At 39.3% G+C, this 16313-nt stretch overlaps 1 protein-coding gene across 1 annotated transcript in view; it reads right to left on the reverse strand.

Annotated features, from left to right (window-relative positions):
- Positions 1–16313, reverse strand: part of LOC144974014 (prolyl 4-hydroxylase subunit alpha-2-like) — a 26584-nt gene that overhangs the window by 6628 nt on the left and 3643 nt on the right. The window lies entirely within an intron of this gene.

A 16313-nucleotide genomic window follows, 5' to 3' on the forward strand; every position in this document is an offset into this window, starting at 1 on the left:
TTCGAACTATCTATAGATAGTATGCGCTTAGCTTTGAAGCTCATAACATTGCCATCCGGAAGTATAACGGACCAACACACAAAACTGTGTGTAACCATGAACGTTTATAGTCTGGTTAATACAGTTTAGTGAGAATCACTCATAAACGCGGATGTCAAAAACCATAACAAAGACCTGAGTGACGTCATCTTCGAACTATCTACAGTAAACTAGTCCTTCAGAGACATGAGGCCAATGGTGCCGGAGTTTATTCCGGTTTCTAATTGCTTGCTACCCTGTTGATAGGACGCTAGTCTATCGCAATGTACTTTCCGTCATGCAGATCTAACAGACCCAGCTGCTGGGTAGACAGGGAGGGTTGGGGGGGGGGGGGGTCAGAAAAAAATCACGACTGCACCCGGAATCGATCTCGGTCCCTATGCGTGTGAAACGAGTGCTCTACCAACTGAGCTACAAGTGATTTTGCCTGGTCGACAGCAACACTTAACATTTAGGATGAGACATGATTTATGAAAGGCGATATTGAACTTTTTTCCGACAGAGACAACCCTGTTAACGTCCAGGTACTTGTTTTACATCTAGGTTTGGTGAGAGAATGTGAGAGAAACCGTAAGTAGCCTTTTCCAATGACTCAACTTTGCGCCACTCAGGGCGGGATACAAACCCCGGACTTGTTCGTGTTGACAGAATGAGGTTTTATATCAATGAATGTTGTACGCCTAGAGCTGTTTTATCAATGGCATTAGCGTTATATAAATATAAAACGTTATCGTCATCATCATCATCATCATCATCATCATCATCATCATCATCATCATCATCATCATCATCATCATCATCATCATCATCATCTTTAACATTAATATTATTATTAGTAGTAGTAGTGGTAGTAGTAGTAGAAGTAGTAGTAGTAGTAGTAGTAGTAGTAGTAGTAGTAGTAGTAGTAGTAGTTGTAGTAGTAGTAGTAGTAGTAGTAGTAGTAGTAGTAGTAGTAGTAGTAGTAGTAGTAGTAGTAGAAGAAGAAGTAGTAGTAGAAGTTGTAGTAGTAGTAATATCATTATCATTATTATCATTATTACTTACACGCTTACTTTCTTACTTACATACCTATTTACTTACTGGTCCACAAAAAAATTAGAATTGAGTGTTAAGCAGAAATGGTCCGAATTAGAAAATTAATTATATTTATTATTATTATTATTATTATTATTATTATTATTATTATTATTATATTATTATTATTATTATTATTATTATTATTATTATTATTATTATTATTATTATTATTAGTATTATTATTATTATTATTATTATTATTTATTTATTTATTTATCTAATTTATTTACTTATTTATATAGATAGAATGCGCTTGGCCAAGAAGTTCACAACATTGCCATCCGGAAGTATAAAGGACCAACACACAAACTCTGTGTAACCATAAACGTTTATAGTCAGGTTAATACAGTTTAGTGAGAACAACTCACAAACGCGGATGGCAAAAACAATAACAAAGGCCTGAGTGACGTCATCTGCATACTATATATAGATAGAATGCGCTAGGCCAAGGAGTTCACAACATTGCCATCCGGAAGTATAACGGACCAACACACAAACTCTGTGTAACCATGAACGTTTATAGTCTGGTTAATACAGTTTAGTGAGAACAACTCACAAACGCGGATGGCAAAAACAAAAACAAAGGCATGCGTGGCGTCATCTTCGAACTATCTATAAATGAAGAACAGTCTTCCCAATGAAGGCATTAATTATAACTCAATCTTTGTAAATTAAAAGGCCAAGTCTAATTTTATACATTAGGCTTAATACATACATTGTGCGGCTATGTGGTCTTGTGGATCGCTTTCGGATCGGAAGGTCTATGGTTCGAGCCTCTCGCTCGGCGCATAGTTGAGTCCTTGAAAAAGACTCTTTATTCACATTCTCTCACCGTACTCATGTGTAAAATGAGTACCTGGCCGTTGACGGCGTTGTCTCTGTAAGAAAAAAAAAGTGTAATATCGCCTAACAGGCGTCATGATTCGTTCTACATGTTGCATGTTGCTGTTAGTCAGGGACCCCTTGTAAAGCGTTTTGAGCACCTTTAGTGGATATTGCGGTATAATAAAGCTTATTTTTTAAAAATACAACACAATACCGTTTTTAAACGATTGGTCACACATTTATCGTGCTTGAGATATTTTAATCTATCGATGTATGAAACACAATGTGTCATAATGTGTCATAATGTGTCATAATGTGTCATAATGTGTCATAATGTGTCCACGTAGTTTTTCGGCCAAAATATCAAAAGGTCTTTTGTCATAAAATGACATAATATTTATTGTGGGTGAAAAATTCAATTATTGATCACGGTGTTTTAAATGTCATTCTTGTTTGAATTGTAGACAATAGGGAGTTATTATCACCTTGGCTGGTAAGTGGATACACACACACGTACACATACACATACACACACACGCACACACACAAACACAGCCACACACACACATACACACACATACACACATACACACATAAACACACACATCCACACACACACATACACACACACAAACACACATTATAATCAATAGTTACTATTGAGACAACAACTAAAATGAAAAATTGAAAGAGAGAACAGACAATAATAAACAATAAACTAGTTTAGAGTCGCTGAATCGACCACTTGAATATCCCAATTGATATTATGAATGGATTCATTTCATAATTATTAATCAATGAATTAATGGTAAGAGGTGGGAGTATAACACAGACGAAATAGATAGTGTGCGCTTGGCTAAGTAGTTCACAACATTGCCATCCGGAAGTATAACGGACCAACACACAAAACTGTGTGTAACCTTTATCGTTTATAGTCGGGTTAATACAGTTCAGTGAGAATTACTCATAAACGCGGATGGCAAAAAACAATAACAAAGACCTAAGCGACGTCAACTTCAAACTATCTATAGGATTCAACAGTCGTGACGACGTCACTTCCCTCAAAATGACGCATAGGAACTTAGTAACTGGTTCTAAACTATCGGAACAATGAATGGCGGACGCCTTAATGAAATACTTCTCTGACGAGCATAAAAATGTATCCCGATGAGAAAAACATTATAAATCTGATCATGTTTTGACTTTTATACGTACATTCTGATCCCATGACATGTAAAAAAGTTCTAGCCAGCATGAAGAATAAAAAGTACCGATTTTCTTTGTTTAGAACCAAGCTGCTCGTTGCTATTGAGTTCAATTGCCAAAAAGGAAACATGAAAGGAATGCGTTTTGGATGCGACATCATGTTCAGCTATCGGCGATCCTGATTCGTTAATCGTCTCATTCTGTCATCAACTCCTCTTCAACTTCCAATTGGATTCAATAGTCTGATGTCACGTCGCCCAGCAACGGGGGCCATCGTGGTTCTAAACAAAGAAAATCGGTACTTTTTTATTCTTCATGCTGGCTAGAACTTTTCATATGTCTTGTGATCAGAATGTGTAAAAGTCAAAACATGATCAGATTTATGTTTTTTTCCCCCCTCTGGATATTCTTTTATGCTCGCCGGAGAAATATTTAATAAGGGCGTCCGCCATTGTTCCTATAGCTTAGAGCCAGTTACTAAGTTACCATGCGTCATTACGAGGGAAGTGACGTCATGACTGTTGAAGAGTATTAAATCTATATCATTCAGTGTGATAATCCCTAAACTTATCTTGACATGAGAACAAAATGAATAACAATGTGAAATTAAATGTAAGCTTCAATTTAATGTACGAAAACAGATAAAATGGACGTTTCGGGTTTCCCCTTTATCAACAAAACAGGATGAATAAAACACTACAGACGAATGAGATAATGTGGTAGTGGCGTTATTAAGATGAATGCTTCATCTTAACTCACATTATGTCACCGTACTCAGGAGTAAAATGAGTACCTGCTAACCTGGCCGTTAACATCGTTGTCTCTGTCGGAAAAATTGTCATATCGCCCAACGGGCGTCATGTCTCGTTCTTTATGCTATGTGTTGCTGTTGTTCGAGGACCCTGTGTAACGCGCTTTGAACACGTTTAGTGGATATTCTGGTCTAGTGGTATGACCCTCGCTTTCGGATCGGAGGGTCCTGGGCTCGAGCCTCGCTCGGCGCATAGTTGAGTCCTTGGAAAAGCCTCTTTACTCACATTCTTTTACCGTACTCAGGTGTAAAATGAGTACCTGGCCGTTAACAGCATTGTCTTTGTCGGAATATATTGTAATATCGCCTAACAGGCGTCATGTCTCGTTCTACATGTTACGTGTTGTTGTTGGACAGGACCCTTTGTAGAGCGCTTTGAGCACGTTTAGTGGATAATGCGCTGTATAAAAGCTCTATATTTTTATTTTTTCCATATAAAATCCCAAGTATTTAAAGACGATTTTGAACCAAAGGGTCTCAGATGAATCTTCTTACAGTGCGTCATTGTCTATCTATTCGTATGTCATTCAGGCTATAGATAGATTGAACGAAATTGACGTCAATCTGCTCCATGTTTTTGTTTTTTAGACAGCCATTTTTAGTAATTTAGTAGTAATTGAGTAAATAATGAATTTATATAGCGGCTAAACATCCACGTTAATTGTTCTCTGCGGTTCTTAATGTTAATGAATAGTTCTCGCTAAATTCTATCAATCAGACTATCTATAAACGTTTAAAGATACACATAGTTTTGTGTATCGGTACCTTATAGATAGTATGCGCTTGGCTAAGAAGCTCAAAACATTGCCATCCGGAAGTATAACGGACCAACACACAAAATTGTGTGCAACCATGAACGTTTATAGTCTGGTTTATACAGTTTAATGAGATTTACTCATAAACGCGGATGGCAAAAAACATTAACCAAGACCCGAGTGACGTCAACTTTATTCTATCTATACATAGATTAAACGCTATTGACGTCACTCTGCCCTTTGTTTTTGTTTTTTAGACAGCCATTTTAATGAATAGTTCTCGCTAAATTCTATCAATCAGTAGCTTTGTGTATCGATGGTACCTTATATCCGGCTGGCGGATGTTATGATTATTTTACCTAAACGCATACCATCAACACGGTGCTCACTGCTCACTCCGAATCTTAAAAGCTTCACGCTCGCTCTTCTGTTGTGTAAGTTTTATCTGACTGTGTCTATCTATATCATTACATTGATTTCCAAGGGCAATTATGTGTTTTTATCCCTGTCGATAGTTACACATATGAAACACGGGTTGTGCTCTCTTGATAACATGGTAGTGATTGGTGCTCGATATCGTCAAATTCTACTCGACTCTCTCGTGTTTTTTTTTTTTTTGTATTATTTGTTTTCGTATAGATAGTATGCGGTTGGCGAAGAAGCTCATAACATTGCCACCCGGAAGTATAACGGGCCAACACACAAAATATGTGTAACCGTGAACTTTATAGTCTGGTTAATACAGTTCAGTGAGAATTACTCACAAACGCTGATGGAAAAAAACAATAACAAAGACCTGAGTGACGTCATCTTCGAACTATCTATAGATAGTATGCGCTTTGCTTAGAAGATCATAACATTGCCATCCGGAAGTATAACGGACCAACACACAAAACTGTGTGTATCCATGAACGTTTATAGTCGGGTCAATAGAGTTCAGAGATAGTTCGAAGATGACGTCACTCATGTCTTTGTTATTGTTTTTTTCCATCCGCGTTTATGAGTAATGCTCACTGAACTGTATTATACCGACTATAAACGTTCATGGACACAGACAGTTTTGTGTGTTGGTCCGTTATACTTCCGGATGGCAATGTTATGAGCTTCTTAGCCAAGCGTATTCTATCTATAGCCTGGTGTTATTATTGTGACGCGTACATCGTCAATAAATACTGGGATGTGTATTTGAATGTTTGTGACTTCGACGACTGGATGTGATAAATTGAGTGTGTTGTAATTGTTTTGTTTTGTTTTGTTTTTTTGTGTTTTTGTTTTGTGTGTAAGTGTGTCATGATTTCCAGCATCAAAATATTGTAGATGGTACAACTTAACATTAAAACTGCTCAATTGTGAAGAATTTTCAGTTCACGTTGTTGTTGTAGTTAAACAGGTACACGTTCAATATTTGGGAATTATATTGGTTTCTGAACACTTATAATGTGACCCACCGTCCCTAAACGGTATTATGTCGGGGTGACTTGGGTGCAAAAAATTGAATTTATTGACAAAAACATGAAACTTGGGGTTAGTTTCGATTTGTTATTTTAGTGAATGAAGATAATTTCTCACAATGCAAAAGCTCAAAAATTGGTATTTACTATCGTAATTCTAAAGTCACGTTTCGGGGTCCAATTGACACCGATATAATACCGTTACAAATCGAAGGGTCATATATTATATTTGTTTAAATACACAGCATGGGGTGTCGCTAAAAAGAGTGTGTGGTATCTTCAGATGAGAAAAGTCAATGATTGCGGTCATTGACCGATGGCTACCTGTAATCGCCAATTCTGACTGTAGACTTGTATATATGTGAGTAATACAGACGGTGTATCAGATCGTCGCCATCGTTAACTTATAGAGGGATCAAAGATGACGTCACTCAGGTCTTTGTTATTGTTTTTTGCCATCCGCGTTTATGAGTAATGCTCATTGAACTGTATTAACCAGACTATAAAAGTTCATGGTTACACATAGTTTTGTGTGTTTGCCAGTTATAATCCGGATGGCAATGTTGTGAAATTCTTAGCCAAGCGCATACTATCTATAGCCTGACACTGACCAAAACCTTACGTCAAAATGCCAGTCTTTGGCTACAAAAGAAAACAAATCGTGAGTTGTATTCAATAGTTCAACCAATGATAACTTGTCTCCTTGAGCTCTACTAACGACAACTACTAGGCCCTGCACAAACCTAAATAATGACGTCAAATTATAGTCCTAGATGGTTTTAGCGTCAGGCTATAGATAGTATGCGCTTGGCCAAGGAGTTCACAACATTGCCATCCGGAAGTATAACGGACCAACACACAAACTCTGTGTAACCATGAACTTTTATAGTCTGGTTAATACAGTTTAGTGAGAACAACTCTCAAACGCGGATGGCAAAAAACAACAACAAAGGCTTGAGTGACGCCATCTTCGAACTATCTATAGAAAACGATGGCTACGATCAGATCAACCAAGGGTTCAACTGTCATGATAAGGGCGCTTAGCAGGCGATCTGTAAGTTTGAAATGGAATAACTAACTGTTCTACAAGACCTGTTCAGGATCATAATTTGCCGCGTGGAGAATGGGGCCCGATAATGGCAGCGATCCAGCCCCCGATGTCCGGAGGGAGACCATTACGGGAAACTGGCTGAGTAAGATCAAAAAGAGAGGGAATGGGGATACCCCTCTCATGCGGATAATGGACGGTGCCCCCGTTTCGAGCCGAAATAAGTCCCGGCAACACTTGTACGCAGAATCCCTGACTACGGACAGAGCTGCACATACGAGATGGAAGTCGGTTTGGACGAATTCAATCCCTCGTGGGGGCGGGACCTACACTCCTCTAAGCTTGGTGAGAAGTTGCCAGGCTTTGATACCAGTAAGAGGAGACACTGGGTAGCTGCGAATCGGCTTCGGTCGAGGAGCTGCCTAACGGCAAGTGCGTTACATCGGTGGGTCTAACTTCCTGTCCAATATGTCCACGCTGTGGGCAAGAACCCGAGACGGCAGAGCATCTTGTCGAGAGGTGTGTTGTGACGATGCTACCAGGCGGGTTCGCTACGGTGCACGAATGCGGACCGGACTTTGCTGATTGGGTCGATCGTCATAACATAATAGTGTGAACCATAAGAAGCTGCTGCCGCGTGATTTAACGGCGGAGCATCTAGTTGAACGGTGTGTTGTGACGATGTTACCGGGCGAGTTCGCGACGGTGCACGAGTGCGGACCGGACTTTGCTGATTGGGTCGATCGTCATAACATAGTAGTGTGAACCATAAGAGGCTGCTGCCGATCTGTTGAAAGTCTCTAGTGTGCAACTCAGTCTAATTCTGAGACCAAGTGGGTGAGAGAAATAAATCGAATTTTCTCTGAAAATATTGAGTTTTGAATGTAGCAAATATAAACGTATATAAAGGTATAAGTTTTGTACTCATTTTGCAGAACCTGAGTTTGTCATCTTGTTTTAAAATTAAAATAGAATAAAATTCCCTTTATTCATCCCCAAGGGGAAATTTGTCTTTCGGGTCTATTTCAAGGGAAGACTGGAATAACCCAGGCGTCAGCCGCAGAGCAGCGCCGCAAAGTTAGCTAGGGCGATGTGACTTGCTCAAGGCCACACAACGCAACGGCGGGTGATTGAACTCGGTACCTTTCGGGTAGGAAGCATGGACCGTACCACTAAGCTACGCAACCCCATATTGAATTTTTAAAAAGTTCTTGACTACACTTTAATATATATCTATATCTTTCCAATTATTTAATCTGCACGTCACTTGAAATTTATAATACGTAATTATTTTTACTGCTTACAATATTATCATCATCATCATCATCATCATCATCATCATCATCATCATCATCATCATCATCATCACCATCATCATTGCCTTTTTCACCCTGGGTCAGAGTATAGGCCACAGACAAACAGTTTCCATCCTTTTCTATCGTGACCTAACATTTTGATCTCGTTCCATGTCTTATCACTTCTCTCTATATATAATCAGCTTTTTTACGACGCAATTCGAAGCTGCTTGTTTGGCGAAGACGTCATCGGGTCAGCAGAGTCCTTTCGGCTTTGTCTGTTGTCCCTCAAAACTTCTATCATTGCAGAAACTCTTCGGTCGCCCAAGCTAAAAAAAAAGGATTTGATTTGTCCGTCTACGTTTCTGTAACGGTTTTAGTTTTACGGAAAGGGGTGTTAACCCTTCGACAACCCCCAACCTGGAGGACCAGGTGACTCAAAAAGAGGGGAGTCACACCGTAGCCATCGTAAAGTTATAGCCTGACACTGACCAAAAAATGACATCAAAATGCCAGTCTTTGGCCACAAAAGAAAACAAATCGAGGAGGGCGCGTTTTGAGAGTCATTTTCCATAGTCATCAAATTATTCTTTTTTTTAACTTGATATTCGTGATCAGTATGTTCAAATTAGAGAAAAGATTTCCAGAATTTCGATTTTCTAAATATGGTTGCCATGGAAACGCCGCCATCTTGGATTTTGAATATTTCAAAGGTAATATACTTCAAAACCCTAAGGGTTTGATGTTTATTGACATAGAGTTACCAAATTTGGTGTCACTGTACTTTGGAAATAGCCAATGAAATACACGCCTCCTGGAAATCGTTTTTGGCCTCAAAATATCGATATTGAGATTTTTAGCTATTTGATAAGGTCCACTATTCTCTTTTAGGAATCAATAGAAAACAAGCGTGTTGAAATTGTATTCTATTTAGGAGCGATCGTCTGCAAAACATCATATATTAACCCCAGAGATGCCAGTATTACACCCAGATCAGAGGGCTTTAGAACCATAAAAATAGATGATATCAGTGCGGCTATGTGGTCTTGTGGTATGACACTCGCTTTCGGATCGGAAGGTCCTGAGTTCGAGCCTCGCGTTCGACGCATAGTTGAGTCCTTGGAAAAGGCTCTCTACTCACATTCTCTCACCGTACTCAGGTGTAAAATGAGTACCTGGCCGTTAACAGCGTTGTCTTTGTCCGAAAAATTGTAATATCGCCTAACAGGCGGCATGTCCCGTCCTACATGTTAAATGTTTCTGTTGACCAGGGACCCCTTGTAAAGCGCTTTGAGCACATTTTGTGGATATTGCGCTATATAAAGCTCAATTTTTTCAGTACAAATTTGGTATCGATATTTTCCTTTACACCTCGGCTATGATACTGAAATGCATACAAAACTACAGGATTGAAGCATGATTGGGTAACACATGATGAAAGAAAGTCACATATTACTACACACTTTTCATGGCATCGAGGTTAGGTCATGACCCTTGACTCGTATTTTCGTGGCATCCGATTGGTCAACCGGAAACTCCCGACACCGAGCCGACAGAACGAAGCAATTCCATTGGCCAAGTGAGGTCATAGTTCAGGTAAACAAAGCTAAAATTATAAGAATTCACCACGCTTCTTCCGATTTCGATGTCGTCTGCAATTTACATTCTACATTGTGTTTTCCTTGTTTTGTTTTGATAAAAAGTTCATTTCCAAGATGCCGAGAAACAAGAAACAAAAATCAAATTGCAAACGTGCTGCTTTACACAGATGGAAGTCTAGAAACCAAGCAAAGCTGGTGAGTTGATATTTACTATGTTTTTGTATCTTCTCCGAAAATGTACTCATCTTGCCTCCTACATTACGATGCATGCGTCACTCACATCTGTTTGCTATTATTACTATTATGTTCCTTGTACACCTAATGTAGGGATGAGATTAGCGGGAGAGTAGCGTCCCTTGATTGGACGTCACCGGCGGAAAAGCTATTAGAGAGAGAACGTCATGTTGGTTGTGCGCATGCGTCTCTCTCGTCCTCGCTTCCGGTGAAAGCGGCATGAGACACTTCACCGAAAGCAAGGACGAGCAGCAGCTTCTTATGGTTCACACTATTATGTTATGACGATCGACCCAATCAGCAAAGTCCGGTCCGCATTCGTGCACCGTCGCGAACCCGCCTGGTAGCATCGTCACAACACACCTTTCGACTAGATGCTCTGCCGTTTCGGGTTCTTGTCCACAGCGTGGACATAAAGGACAGGAAGTTAGACCCCACTGATGTAACGCACCGGCCGTTAGGCAGCTCCTCGACCGAAGCCGATTCGCAGCTACCCAGTGTCTCCTCTTACTGGTATCAAAGCCTGGCAACTTCTCACCAAAGGACGAGAGAGTACCATTCGCAAAACCATTTTGACGTTCTCTCTGTAAGGTGACGTCCAATCAAGGGACGCTACTCTTCCGCTAATCTCATTCCCTATAGATAGTATGCAGATGACGTCACTCAGGCCTTTGTTATTGTTTTTGCCATCCGCGTTTGTGAGTTGTTCTCACTAAACTATATTAACCAGACTATAAACATTCATGGTTACACAGAGTTTGTGTGTTGGTCCGTTATACTTCCGGATGGCAATGTTGTGAGCTTCTTAGCCAAGCGCATACTATCTATAGATAAACATACTTCCCATGGGAAACTAAGAAAAGAAGGTATAGACATAACTGGTCGGTTGTTTTGATTTTGTCTGGGCCAGTCAACGTTACGAATGTCCCCCCCCCCCCCCCCCCCCCCCCCCCCCCACTGCAATAAGGCTAAGAAGAAGATGAGTCGATGTATTTGCATCATAACATAGACGGGTGTGATGATAAAGGGGGAGGGGGGGGGGTGGCCTGGGGTGTTACAATATTATTAGATACCGACGGTATAGATAGTATGCGCTTGGCTAAGAAGCTCATAATATTGCCATCCGGAAGTATATATAGATAGTTCGAAGATGACGTCACTCGGGTCTTTGTTATTGTTTTTTGCCATCCGCGTTTATGAGTAATGCTCACTGAACTCTATTAACCCTACTATAAACGTTCATGGATACGCACAGTTTTGTGTGTTGGTCCGTTATACTTCCGGATGGCAATATTATGAGCTTCTTAGCCAAGCGCATACTATCTATTAGATACCTACGGTGTAATGTAAAAAGCAGCAATCGCATGTTTATTGTCGTACTCATATCATTCACACTGTGCTTACATCTATGCGTTTGTGTGTAATAGCAAACTAGAGACCTGTATGGATAGTATGCGCTTGGCTAAGAAGCTCATAACATTGCCATCCGGAAGTATAACGGACCAACACACAAAACTGTGTGTATCCATGAACGTTTATAGTCTGGTACCGACAGTTTAGTGAGAAGTACTCATAAACGCGGATGGCAAAAAACAATAACAAAGGCATGAGTGACGTCATCTTCGAACTATCTCTCGAGGGCTCTGGTTTGTGTGCATGTATCTATGTGTGAGTCTCTTTGTGTGTCTGTTTGTGTGTGTGTGTGTGTGTGTGTGTGCGTTTGTGGGTTGGTGGAAGGTTGTATGTGGAGAAAATGGTGTATGCAGTATCTACTTTTATAAATTTGAGATGAGTGAGTTTTGTATTCGAATTAATTCCTTAATTTATTATTCATTTAATCACTTTTGCGGCATCATTTGCTGTCGTCACCTATGCATTCCGTAAAGAACAACAGATGATCCATCAAACGAACATCTGATGCAAACAGGGATAACCCATGTTGTCCAAAGTGAGCGAATCGGGTATATTAATCTTGCCCAATAAAAACAAACCAAGAAAAATGCCTGAAGCAAGCCTCGAACACAAGACTTTCTGGCTCACAGTGCAATCTTAACCACGCGACCACCACGCCTTCTTGTATCTTAATCTTAGACTTTAAAGAAAAAAAACAAACTTTAACCAATCTTTCCCAATACAGTAGGATTCAATAGTCTGATGTCACGTCCGCACACCAACGAACAGTTTGGTTCTAAACAAAGAATATCGGTACTTTTTATTCTTCATGCTGGCTAGAACTTTTTCATATGTCATGTGATCAGAATGTATACAAGTCAAAACATGATTATAAAGTGTTTCTCCTCTGGATACACTTTTGTGCTCGTCGGAGAAGTAATTCATAAAGACGTCTGCCATTGTTCCGATAGTTTAGAATCAGTTACTAAGTGACCATACGTCATTACGAGGGAAGTGACGTCACGACGGTTGAAGCCTATATACCACCAGCCCAAATATCGCATTTGCTAATAAATATGATCAAATAATAATACGCTGGAACTGTGTCATGAACTATTTGACCTGCCTAGTATAGATGGTATGCGCTTGGCTTAGAAGCTCACAACATTGCCATCCGGAAGTATAACGGACCAACACACAAAACTATGTGGAACCTTGAACCTTTATAGTCTGATTAATACAGTTTAGTGAGAATTACTCATAAACGTGGATGGCAAAAAAAAAAAAACAACAAACAATAACAATGACCCGAGTGACGTCAACTTCATGCTATCTATAAAAAAATGTCAAAACGCTTCATCAGTCGTAACGTCACTTCCCTCGTAATGACGCATAGTAACTTAGTAACTGGCTCTAAACTATCGGAACAATGACGGACGCCCTTATGAAATATTTCTCCGACGAGCATAATAGCATATCCAGAAAAAAAAAAAAACCATTATGAATCTGATCATGTTTTGACTTTTACACATTCTAATCACAAGACATATGAAAAGTTCTAGCCAGCATGAAGAATAAAAAGTACCGATTTTCTTTGTATAGAACCAAATAGATGGCGGCCGTTGCTGGCAACGTGACATCAGACTATTGAATCCAATTACTCCCATGCCTTAAGTGTAGCATTGTTTGCGCCTTGACATTTAAATCATTAAATTTGAACAAATTGGACGATGTGGTCTAAAGCAATTATTGAAAACCGAGGCCTCTGATCAATATCCATAACAAATTGTAAACATTGTTGGATCACGTGGTCGCCAAGGCTTCATATTATATGAATGATTGGAGAGGTTATTTTTAAACTCATTTGTTTTGTTTCGTTTTTCGTTGTTGTGTATTGCTTTTTTTTTGTTTTATTTGGAAAGGGGGGGGGGGGGATTGTGCGTTTGTTATTTAATTCTTTATTTTTTGTTTTGTTTAGGGAGGGGGTTCTCTTAGTTTGTATTTTTTTTTTGTATTGTTTTGTTTTTTGTTTTTTGTTTTTGTGTTTTTTGTGGGGGGGGGGGGGGTATTTTTGTATGCATTCTAGAGTTGTTTTCATAACGGGAACTCTCTGAATCTATTATTTCATTATGGACGCGCATGAATAAACTATTTCTTTTAAATGGGTGTTTGAGTTTGTTTATTGATAGCCGTCGCTTGTAGTGCATTTCTGGTGCTTTCAAAGTTTCACAATTCTTCGCGAAAGCACATCGAGGGAAAGAGGAGGGTACACTATTTTGTTTTCAAAATGAATATTTTTATAACATGATTTGGCATGCTGTGTGCGTTTCACAATGCTTCATCTCTCCCCCCCCCCCCCCCCAACTCCCCCATCTACTCAGGCTACATGGAGCCATATGTTCATTTCACACAGTGCTAGAATATCCACCATTGCCCAAAACCAGATACCCGACCACACCTGAGTGAAGCGAGTCAATATGTACTCAGTGCCTTTCCCAAGGACATACCTTCTGGACTATGTTGTTTTTTTCCACGAACACTGTCACCCATTGCAGCTACTGACTGTCATGGTCTAAAATGAGCGCTCAAGAGCTAACTCGACTATGCATAAAATAAAGATGTGAAGAATAAGGCACCCAGAATTTACTAGTTATTTTAACCCTCTCCTTACCACCCATAGTTATTTTAACCCTCTCCTTACCACCCATAGGAAAATCGACACATTCGTTACGATGCAACCTACAATTTCCTCATTCTGATTTCTCTTGTACATCACCAAATTTAAAGAATTGCTTTGATTACAGCTATAAATACTAAACACTGTGTTGTAGAACTCATTTGTTACTTTTTTGTTTGAGTAAGAAAAGTTTATTCTTGTGTTGAGTGGGAGTGAATTTTCGGGGAAATTCTAAAAATAGCTGGTAAGGAGAGAGTTAAATTAGATAACAAATAACGATTTATTTAAGATGATATGAAAAGAAAGATGAAATTTAATTAAATGAGTCTTCTGATAAATGAATGGTGATCACAGTTACAAATGGGAATATGTGTCAGTGCATGACATAATCAGTCGGAAGGTGAAAATTTTGGATGTGTATGTTTTTTGCATTTTCTGAAAGAATAATGCTCCCCAGGGATCTGATTCATGAGCGGGACTATGGCAGTCTCAGACTATAGCAAAGTCTGAGGCTTTGTAGTCTAAGACTTTGGGAAGTCCGAGACTACGGAAAGTAAGCTATTCATGGAGTCAGACTTCGTCCCTGACTATCAAGTCTCTGACTACGCTTGCGAAGTCTCAGACTACAGAGGTCAATCTATTTTTAACTGGGGATTCCTCGGAAACGTACCACAACACGTCATAGAAATGTGTTACTTTTCCAGCTGCGCATGCGTCCACACGAAGTGGCACAGAAATCATATCTATTTCTTCTTCGTGTTTGTTTTGATCGTTTTGTTTTTTTTTTGGTTTGTTTTGCTGTTGTTTTTTCCCCACAAATAAAAATAGTGTGAGACAAGTTTAGGGGTGTAAATTGTTTGAGAATGTGTGTGTGTGTAATGTTTTTAGTAAATATAAATAACGATGGCACTTAAATGATTCTTATCCACGGTGTAGCATTGTTCTAAGTTGAGAGCGGTGGGCGCTGCCTGAAGCATGGGGTCCCGAAAATACTAACGAAGGAGTGATGATGGAGAGGAATCGGTGGAAACAATACAGACAATGGGCGTTTCGGGTACAAACCCTCCGTCGGCACAACAATAAACAATAAACGTTGAAAACAAATCAGATGAAATGCAGTATAAATTGCATCGTCTGTACTCAACGATGGTTGGGGTGTGAACGAATCGTTAGCGGGGGTGTGATAGAAATGATGAGCCAGTGAGAAACGTGAAATTTCTAGAAAATAATGGACGATAAAAGACATAAAAGAAATGTATAGTAGTAGTAGTATAGTAGTATAGTAGTAGTAGTAGTAGTAGTAGTAGTAGTAGTAGTAGTAGTAGTAGTAATGTAGTAGTTGTAATAGAGTAGTAGTATAGTAAATTAAATAGTAGTAGTGTAGTAGTAGTAGTAGTAGTAGTAGAAGTAGTAGTAGTAGTAGTAGTAGTAGTAGTAGTAGTAGAGTAGTAGTAGTTGTTGTTGTTATTGTTGTTGTTGTTTAGAAGTTGTAGTAGTAGTAGAAGCAGTAGCAGTAGTATAGTAGAATAGTAGTAGTGGTAGTAGTAGTTGTAGTAGTAGTAGGAGTAATGATAGTAGTAGGAGGAGGAGGAGGTGGAGGAGGAGGAGGAGGAAGTTACTATGAAACTGTGTGTTGGGGGGGGGGGGGGGGAGGAGGAGTCCCTGCAGAGTGTTTTGAATGGGCAAGATGAGGAGTGTATGTGCGATTGTCGAATCTTCGAGAAAAGTAAAGAAAAGAAAATAAAACAAAACCAAAAAATGAATACATACATAAATAAATAAATAAATAAATAAAATAAATATAAAATCAAAAACTGTCGGGTATTCTTGTTCTACGCTGTACAATTACTTTCCGCCAGCGTAGAGGACATATTATGATTTTGAAATTTAGTCTCGACTTCG

This window comes from Berghia stephanieae, chromosome 5 (genome assembly GCF_034508935.2).
Source record: "Berghia stephanieae isolate SIO BIC M18660-M18661 chromosome 5, UCSD_Bste_1.3, whole genome shotgun sequence".
In the NCBI taxonomy this organism is placed as follows: Eukaryota; Metazoa; Mollusca; class Gastropoda; order Nudibranchia; family Aeolidiidae; genus Berghia; species Berghia stephanieae.